Raw genomic sequence first — 9,622 nt, forward strand, 5'->3', positions numbered from 1 at the left:
GGAAGGAACGAAGGAACGAAAGAGAAAAAAATACAAGGAAAATTAAGAAAAAAACAGGAAGGAAGGCACGAAGTAAGGAAGGAATGAAGAAATGTAAGGAGAGAGAGAGAGAAAAAAAAAGCAAAAAAAAAAAAAAAGAAAAAGAAAGCAAACTAAGCTCATACATCCAAAAAGGCACAAACCATCATCTTTATTAACCTTCACTAGAACTGTTTTTCCCTTTCATTTTTTCCCCTCTTTTTTTTCCTCTTTTTTGCCTGCCTCTGCCACTTACAGGACTCTTTTTTCTCTTTTTTTCCTTCCTCGTGTTAGGGTTTTCATTGCCGCCTCTCCCTCATGTTTTTGTTATTTATTTTTTCATTTACATGCCAATTTTCGCGTATTTATCATCTCTCCTTCTTAGTGTCACCTTCCTTTCGTGTTTCTATGGGATTTTTTTCTTGTTTGTATCGTGTCGTGTCGTTTTTCATTTCAGTATAATTTGTCATTGCTTGAGAGGATTGGATGAGTCTGATTTTAAATGTTTATTGATGAATCTCTCTCTCTCTCTCTCTCTCTCTCTCTCTCTCTCTCTCTCTCTCTCTCTCTCTCTCTCCCTCTCTGCAATACGTCTTCACTTCTAAACTTCAGTGCATTCCTTTCTTTCTTTCCTCCTCACGACTCTCTCTCTCTCTCTCTCTCTCTCTCTCTCTCTCTGCTCATTCTTATTTTTCATCTTTCTTCCTATCAATTCACAAACCATTCACACTTTTTTTTCTTTTTCTTTTTCTTTTTTTTTTCTCCCGTGGCGTCTGGTATTCCAATGGCAGATGAGGTCGTGAATGCCTCGAGTCTGAAAGGTCTTTTTTTTTCTCTCTCTTCTTCTCTCTTCTCTCTTCCCAAAGGCCTAAATGAGGAGCACTAAAGGGGGGGAGGCGAACACAGAGTCAATGTTGTCAAGATGAGAAAGACTTGGATGGCGAATGAGACAGAATCCTTTTGTCCAATTGTGTGTGTGTGTGTGTGTGTGTGTGTGTGTGTGTGTGTGTGTGTGTGTGTGTGTGTGTGTGTGTGCGGTTGTGATACGTTGAAGTGCATAGTTTTTCTTTCTTTCATTCATTCATTCATTATTCCCTCACCCTCTCTCTCTCTCTCTCTCTCTCTGTCAACGCGGCATCCTTTCTGAAAATTCCTCCTTTTTACAGTTTCTTTTTCTCTTTACTTCCTCATTCTCTCACATTACGACACCCACTAATAGACTGATGGATGGACGGAACAGAGGGAGAGAAGGAGAGACGCGAGAGGGAGGGAAGGAGGGAGGGAGAGAAGGGAAGGAAGGAAGGAAGGAAGAAGGGGAGGAGGCAATGGGGGGGAGGAGACACGTGGTGGTGCCTACACAGTTCAAGACGCCCCTTCCATTCACTGAGTTTAGCCGAGCCCACACTTACCCTGCCACAAATGTCGACTACCCATGGCGCCACCTGGCCTCCTCCTCCTCCTCCTCCTCCTCCTCCTCCCATCTCAAGAGCCCCAACTTTCTTTACTCGCGCGGTAATTCCTGGGAGTGATATTGTTGGACCCTGATACCTGAAGCTCTAAGGGGGAAGGAAGTCACAGAGGGGAGGACGCGACGCCAGCTGAGGGGATCCGAGGCTACAGCACGCACATTCTTCGATAGTACCGTGCGTGCGTGCCTTAGTGTGTGTGTGTGTGTGTGTGTGTGTGTGTGTGTGTGTGTGTGTGTGTGTGTGTGTGTGTGTGTGTGTGTGTGTGTGTGTAGCTTTGCCAAATTTTGCTGTAACTTTTGTTTTTGGTTATGGGTTTATTCTCCTTTGTATGGGTGTTATTTTTGGGGCATTTTGTGATTTATGTAGAGATTAGTTTGTTACTAGTTTCGCTTTTTGTGTGTCGTTTTTGTTTTTTCTTGTGTGTGTTGCTGCCGTGACCCGCATCAGTCTACCAGCTGGGGAAGGACGATGGTGGGTTGCGGGTCTGGGGTGGTGAGGGGTAGGTGGGGATGAAAGGTGAGGGGTGGGAGTGGGGATTAACGTGAAATGCTTCCTTATCTCGATGTTAAGTTTTTCTTCTTCCTTCGCATCTAAGATCAAAGCCACGACTTGGTTCTGCTTTCTTCATCCCTCCTCTCTCTCTCTCTCTCTCTCTCTCTCTCTCTCTCTCTCTCTCTCTCTCTCTCATGCACCCTCCCTCGCCCCTGCAAACTGTTCTTCATTTCTTGTCGTCTGAAGTTCCCTCTGTTCATTCCAAACCATCCCATGTCCACCTCTAACAACCTTCCTCGTCCCTCCTCCGCCCCTGCCGCGTCCCTTCAAACCCTCCATCGTCCCTCTCGCCCGCAAGGAGTGAGGCAACATTAATCACACGAAGGCGCAACCAGCAAAAAAATGTGTTATTGCGTAAGTGGAAGTTGAGGGGCGAGGAATGGTGAGAGGAAGGGCAGCGGCGACCCTCCAGCCTGTACAATGCGGCGCTGGGGGAGAAGCGTCCAGGCCGAGTCTTACCCTTCGGCAGGAGTCCTCTCACTGCCTCCACCAGATAGATGAAAAAATAGGAGGCATTTATGAAGTGAACTCAACATAAGAAAAGCGAGGCGAGTGTTTCCCAGGCTCACCAGAACCCGGCCATGTGGTGACTCCCTTGCCGACCCTCCAATGCGGTCCCAGAAGTCAGCTGCTGGGGCCGCCAACACTTGTGGCTTATCTTGATCCCACGGCGGTACATTACGACCTGTTACCGACGCCACATCGGTCCTGATACTCATCACGGCGAGGGTCGATGCGTACCTGGGGCGAACGATACCAATATTGTACGTGGGGAATGATAGCCATCTTGATACATTGTGATGGTGAGAGGCTGATCAGCGCGTTCTTGTTGCGAGGTGGTGATGGTATCGGCGCGGCGGCGAGGCGAAGTGCAGGGCTCGGCGGGTTCCAGACGGCGTCATTAGCGTGGCTTGTGTCGCGAAGGATCAGTTGGAGGTAACAAGATCTTGAGTTGCGTGAATGCCTGACGCCAAGACTTGCCCGTGTTCGTTTTGCAGGTGGTCATTTGGTGCAGCGAGGGAACCAAGCCAGTGAATTTGTGGGTATTTGGTTCTTGCACGCAATGACGTTATTCCCTCGCTGTGTTTGTATAACCCTAAATGATTCTAATATACGCACACGCACACAAACACTCACACAGACACGCACACTCACACACGGACACACGCACGCACCTCGCCCAACAAGGCCTTCCCAATTGAGCCTAATCCCAAGCTCACGGCGAGGCACGGCCAATCTTCCTCAATTTGCTGCCTATCTCAGCCCTGATCTAAGGCCATGCATCTTATCCGTATCTGATGGGTGTGTTTATGTAACCTTTTTGCCTCACACCTCAACACCAAACCTTCATTTTCTCTTTCGTTGATTCTTTTTCCCTCCCTCCACATTAGAAATTTATCCTTGCTGGTTTCTTCTTCTTACTCCTCCTAGCTGCCTGACTGACTCGCCTCCCCCCCCTCCTCCTCCTCCTCCTCCTCCTAATCATTTATTGTCCCTCTTGTTCTTTTTCGGCTCGTATCTGATGAAGTTGTATCTGAAATGTGCACCTCTGAACGCTAAGGTTGCCCGATTTCATTATTTTTTCCACCTTGACAATCCTTATTCAGCTTTGGATCTTTACTTTTTCGTCTGTTTTTTTCTTTTTTTTTGCCTCATTACCTCTTTTTCAATTATTCCTTCATGTTCTCTCCGTGTGGTCCTTCCTTCTCTTCTTCCATTTGCCTCTTCCCAGTTTTCTATTAGCTGAGTGAGTGGGAGGGGAGCGAGGGGAAGGGAGGAAAAGGGAGGGGGATGGATAAAGAGGAAGGGCAAATGGAAAAAAAAGAAAAGGATGAGAGAAAAAAAAGAAAGAAGCATGAGAGTTACGATAAAAGGATGTAAAATGTAAAGAAATACAAGAAGAACAAGAGAAGATAAATATGAGAGTAAAGGGATAAAATAGAAAAAACAAAAAAAAAATGTGGAGGAGGAGAGGAGAAAAATACGAGATAGAACAAGGATGTAAAATAAACAAAAGAAATGGAAGGAACAAGAGAGGAGAAAAAAAAATAATAGAAAAGAAAGAGCATGTTACGAATATCTGAGAAGAAAATGATAGATAAATAGGGTAACAGATAAAATTAAAGAAAAAAATAATAATACTGATAGGCAAGATAATGAAGAAAAAAAAGTAGAATTATGTAGGAAGAAAGATGCGAATACAATAATATACACGCTGAAATAAATAAAATGTAGAAAGAATGAGATTGAATAATAAAGATAGACAACAACATATAAAGAAGAAGGAAAATGTAAAAGGAAAGAAGGAAGGAAACGTAACACAGAAGGTAGGTAAGAAAAATGGCAACGAAAAAAAAGAGACATAAAAAGAAGGAAGAGAGGGAAGCAAGAAATTAGGTGACAGAACGTGAGGGGACGATAAAAATAAGGTGTAGAGAGAGAGAGAGAGAGAGAGAGAGAGAGAGAGAAATGGAATCAAACCGCGAGCAACAATATCAATGAGAGAGTGAAGAAGTGAACAAAAGGAAAATAAATAAACAGATGGATCTAGAAATAAATAAATATCTTAAGACGCTGCACTGCTATAAATGAAACACAAACTTAGACAGACAAGCGGATCGGAGAGACAGACAGGTATACCATTAACATTTCAACGGGATTTCAGTGGACAGATGACGGCAAATCGACTGTAGTACTTCTCAATCTACTCCTCCTCCTTTACTCCCTCCTTCCTTTCCCCTCTTATCTTCATGGCCGTCCTTTTTTCTTGTATTCCTTCCCTTTTTCCCTTCGTTCTTGTTGTAATCCACGTCCCTTTCCCCCTCCTCCTCCTCCTCCTCCTCCTCCTCCTCCTCCTCCTCCTCCTCCAGTCTATTTAGAGGACTTTTCACGGGCAGGTAGTGAGTGCTTCCCAGCCCTCGCCAGGCCCGGAAGTGGTGGCGGCTGGGTGGCCAATGTGCTCCTTTCTGACGGCTGCTCTGGGGTCACACGGGGCGGGGCGGGGCATGATCCCTCCCCCCCAACACCCCAACACCTCTAAGGAAACCTCTCCCTTCCTCCCTTCCTCCTCTTCTTTCCTTCCCCGACAGGATTATCGACGGAGAACCGAGAGGAACTGACCTGAGGGTGGCGTTCATTGTGTCCTTGGGAGATGCAGGATCAAAGGAGCGGACAGTGACGGAGGAACCTCGGTGGGGGCGGCGGAAGGACCTGCGGGCATCGGGGCTGTGGTGAGGGACGCCAGGCTCAAGTGTGGAGAAATAGTGGCAGGTCGTGTAGGATTGTGAAGTGAAAATTGTCAGTGTGGTGATGAAAATTGTGGGTAGAAATGGTATGGCTTCGTGATGGGGCGGGGAGGTGGTTTAGTGTTGGTGGTAGTGGTGGTGGTGGTGGTGGTTGGAGGTGGTGGGTGGTGGTTGGTGGTGGTGGTTGTTGTGCATCCCGGCAGATAGTGGCGTTAATAATGGTGTGAACGGCGGTCAGCAACGTGGCTCTCAGGAGTGTGGAAATTACATGCCTGGTAACCTTGGACTAGAAAAATAATAACACCACTTCATCTACTGCACGTAAACTCTATCCAGGTAAACTTTCCTTGGTGGTGTAATTCCTTCTCACACTACAGACACACCCTACAGACAAACAGAATTGTGCTCATGCCTTTTCTCTGATGATTTCTATTTTCTCAAGGGCTCAAGGGCTGCGAGGATAATTGGTGAGGTTACAGTGGATATTTTGCTGATGAGAGTGAAGGACCCTTGTTAAACCATCACTGGGAGGAGGAAAACAACCTTTAGAACCTTCCTAAACTAATATAAGATAGATATGATGCCGAAAAGATTAAAAAACACGAAAAAAACACTAGTAAAAAAAGAAGAACGTCACTTAACCTACTGCACTCTCAACTTACACCTAAATACAAGTACATGCGACACACCAACAAGTTAATAACACCACCAATTACAAAACACTAGAAAAAGAAAAATAGAAACGCAAAAAACTTCACTTTTATTATAACCCAACCAGGATGATCTAAACATACACACCATACGACACCCCAACTACCTAATAACACCACCAATTACAAAACACTAAAAAAAGAAAAATAGAAACACAAAAACCAGGATGATCTAAATATACACACCTGTCAGTACTAATACAACCTGAACTCCTGCTAGAGAACCCACCCTTTAGCTACCTACCCTATACATACTCCCTTTCCTTACTCCCTCCTCTCCTCAGCCCTCACTATCTTGCCAGACACAGTTCCTTCCCTCAGTGTATGTCAGAGAGAAGTGTGGTGTGTGTTACTGCTTCCCTCACCGCCTTCACCTCTCCTTATTTCCCCTCTGACCCCTTCCTAGCTCCTCTTTCACGTCCATACACACTCTTGACGAAGATTCGGAGAGAGGAGGGCAAGAGTAGGGGGTTAGAGAATAGGAGGGGAGTTTGAGGGGAATAGTGAAGGATATATGAGCTGGAATGGATGGAGGGGAAAGGGATAACAAGGTGGAAAAGTGGGAAAACTAGATACAATATTGATTGAGGTAAAGAGGGGAATATGAGGGGTTTTGTGGGGGGAAGAGGGGAAAAATGTAAAAAAAGGAGTGAGAGGAGAGAGAGAGAGAGAGAGAGAGAGAGAGAGAGAGAGAGAGAGAGAGAGAGAGAGAGAGAGAGAGAGAGAGAGAGAGAGAGAGAGAGAGAGAGATTCAATTACTTTCCTAATGAATAAATTAAGACGCACAGATAAACAAACAGACAGACAGACACACAGACACCAGACACGCGGTAAGTCGCTATCAATAAACCATAACACCATTACGTGACAAATTGCTTCCCTTTACATTTTTTAACTGTGGGTGGGACGAGTCGGGGTGTGTGCGTGCAGGAAGGGTCAGGGGCGGTGGGGGAAGAACAGTAGGAGGTAAGAGGAGGGATAGCGAGGGGGAAAGAGGAAGAAAATGCCATACTCTCCCCCTCAATCTGCCCTCCCAGTCAGTCATCCTTTACGTCCAAGGAGGTGAAGTGGGGAGATTACAAGAGCACTTCTACTCGAGGGTGATCAGCAGAAGGAGTCTTCCCGCCGTGCCCTTGACAACACACGCTCGCTCTGGCTTCCTTCACACCAACTGTTTATACGGCGAGAGTGTAAACACGCGGGGAGCTGCACGAGGAAGTGGTGCGAGTGTGGCTAGGGAGGGAAGGGAGAGAGGGAGGGGAGGGATGGGAGGCAGAAGAGAGCGAGCAGGTGTGTTGGTGTGAGCGTGAAGGGAACAAATTGAGGTCATTCGGAATGTGTTGCAATAAAGTTACAGGCGTGTGTACACAAAACTGTTAATTACGAACGGTAAACAGAAAGGCTTTGTTGTTTACTAGGGTGTTCGCTTTATTCCTTTTAGGAGTGAGCGTGGGCGAAACTGCCATGTTTGAGGCCACCTTCCTGCAGGCACACTCGTTTTCGTGTTGTTGTTCATCCCGAGCAGTGTTGGCCGCGTGGGATGCCGCTTAGGGCTGCGGGTTGTGTGAGTCACGTGATGTCACAGCTGGGGCGAGGATGGACCGAAGGGGAGAGAGGGAGGATGAAGGGGAGGCAGGGAAGGAGAGGAGGACTGACAAGGGCTGAGGGCTGGGGCAATGAAGTAACAGAAACGATTATAAAGTTTCATAAAAAAGGCGCTCTGTCCTTAGGGGTCGCCGGTGGCCGCCAGCCGCACCGCCCTGCCGTGACTAACTGTCGTGTCATGCGTTAAGCGACAACGACACAAAACCTCAACATTGCCTAAAGAGGAGCGGAAGAAAAAATAAAACGGCACCTCAGACTGTTAGCAGGGCCTTCAACGGAGGGTCGGCACCAGCCACCAGAGGCAGCCTGAAGGGAGGAGCTGAATCGTGACCAGGCGGCTCGAGAGGATCCCTTGAGAACATATGGGGAAAAAGGAAGACGTAGGGACGGCTGTGAGCCTGCTGGAAGGCAGGCGCGTAGGCGAGGGGTTGGTGTAAACATGCGGTGTGTGTTGGAGGAAGGCATAGCAGCTGGGCCCGAGGGGGGAAGTCTGGCTCCGGTTGGAGGCAGCTGGAGGCAGGGCGGGCCAGCTGGAGACTAATAACGGCCGCGGCACCCGGTTTGAGGGAAGAACAATCACCAAAGACGGAACCGCGGCCACAGCAGCCCAGTCCCCTCCCCCTACATCCTCGCCCTTACCCCCGCCGTGTGTTGCGTCACCAGGACGAACCGGGAACTCCCGCCTGGCAAGGAAGTTTTTCCTAATAGAAATAGACTCCTCATATCGCCCAATGTTCCTGACACAGGATTGTGAAACCCATCCACATTCATCCCTAAAATAATCATCCTGCGTGAGTGGCTCGCGGATGAGGCAAACAGAACCGTCGGGGTCCGGTGCTCCCAGCGGATATGTCTCTTTTTCTCCCGTCAAGCACTGCCGTCAATTTGCGTCTTCTCCCAGAGGTGGCTAAGCCGCCAGTGAGGGCCAGACGTGCCTCGAGTTTCTTCCCAAGAGTGTGTGCCGCTAATCAGCCGTGCAATCTCGACATGGCGGCGGGGACGAGGGCCAGGCACCCAAACCCTTGGTGCCGTCCGTCCGAGGGGTGAGTCTGTCTCGGCAACTACTACCTGAGCCCCTCAGGAGCTGACTTTGGAACCTGTGAGGGACCGTCTGCTCCCCTCGTCCCCTGCCGGCAGATGGGCTGCTCTGCATCCCGACCCTTACTCACGGCTCTGACTCCGGACACCGCCGCCTCACGGGGCCCTCCAAGAGCAAAAGAAGTGAAAACCTCGTAGTCTTGGTTTTGTCGACAAAACTCACAAGAAATCTGGACCAAAGCTCAATTATGCAAAGAATACAACCCGTATTGAGGACAGCAGCTATGGCGCGGCTAACTTTGAGCCGAGGTGGTGGCAGGAAGGCGCGCCCAAGTCAGCGCCGCGGGAAAAGCTCGGGAGGAGGGCCATGTGTTCTCTCCATCGTGACATCTGCGGAATGCGTTGTCGGCGCACATGGTCACTCACTCACTGCTGTAATGCAAATAACGATAATAACGACGCCCGCAGCACAAATGGCGCCATCCAGACCCTAATTTGTAAATGGAAGGATTGACAGATTAAGGCAGGGCGACACGAGGGAGCGTAGAGGGAATGTGCCAGGTGATGTATGACGAATTCGGCCCTAAGGATGAAGTGACCCTGAAGTGGTGGTGTGACCCCGGGGGAGGACTGGTGTCTGGTGTGGCCTTGGGACCAACCTGTGGTGACCGGACGTGACGCGGTGTGACTTTGAAATAAAGAGGACGGCAATTATGTGAGTAACTAGATAGATAAATCTTGTTGTCGAGCATCCAGGAATGTTATTCATACAGAAACACTAAAAACAAATATAAATAGTAATGCAAAACGAGAACGACAAAAAAAAAAAAAAACAAGAAATATTAAGGAAAAGAACTGAAATCCACGAAACTTAAGATAAAAAAAAAAAAAAACCCAACACACACACACACACACACACACACACACACACACACACACACACACACACACACACACACTCACAGCTATACCTAATCAGTGGTCA

The 9,622-nt window shown here is 48.0% G+C and overlaps 1 protein-coding gene across 1 annotated transcript in view; it reads right to left on the bottom strand.

The window, feature by feature from the left end:
- Positions 1-5,335, bottom strand: part of LOC123498515 (D-ribitol-5-phosphate cytidylyltransferase-like) — an 83,199-nt gene extending 77,864 nt beyond the window's left edge. Inside the window, exon 1 of the mRNA XM_045245689.1 lies at positions 5,160-5,335. The gene's annotated coding sequence lies outside the window, so the exon portion shown is untranslated. The remainder of the gene's footprint in view (positions 1-5,159) is intronic.
- Positions 5,336-9,622: the final 4,287 nt, after the last annotated feature.

This window comes from Portunus trituberculatus, chromosome 48, assembly GCF_017591435.1.
Source record: "Portunus trituberculatus isolate SZX2019 chromosome 48, ASM1759143v1, whole genome shotgun sequence".
Classification (NCBI taxonomy): Eukaryota; Metazoa; Arthropoda; class Malacostraca; order Decapoda; family Portunidae; genus Portunus; species Portunus trituberculatus.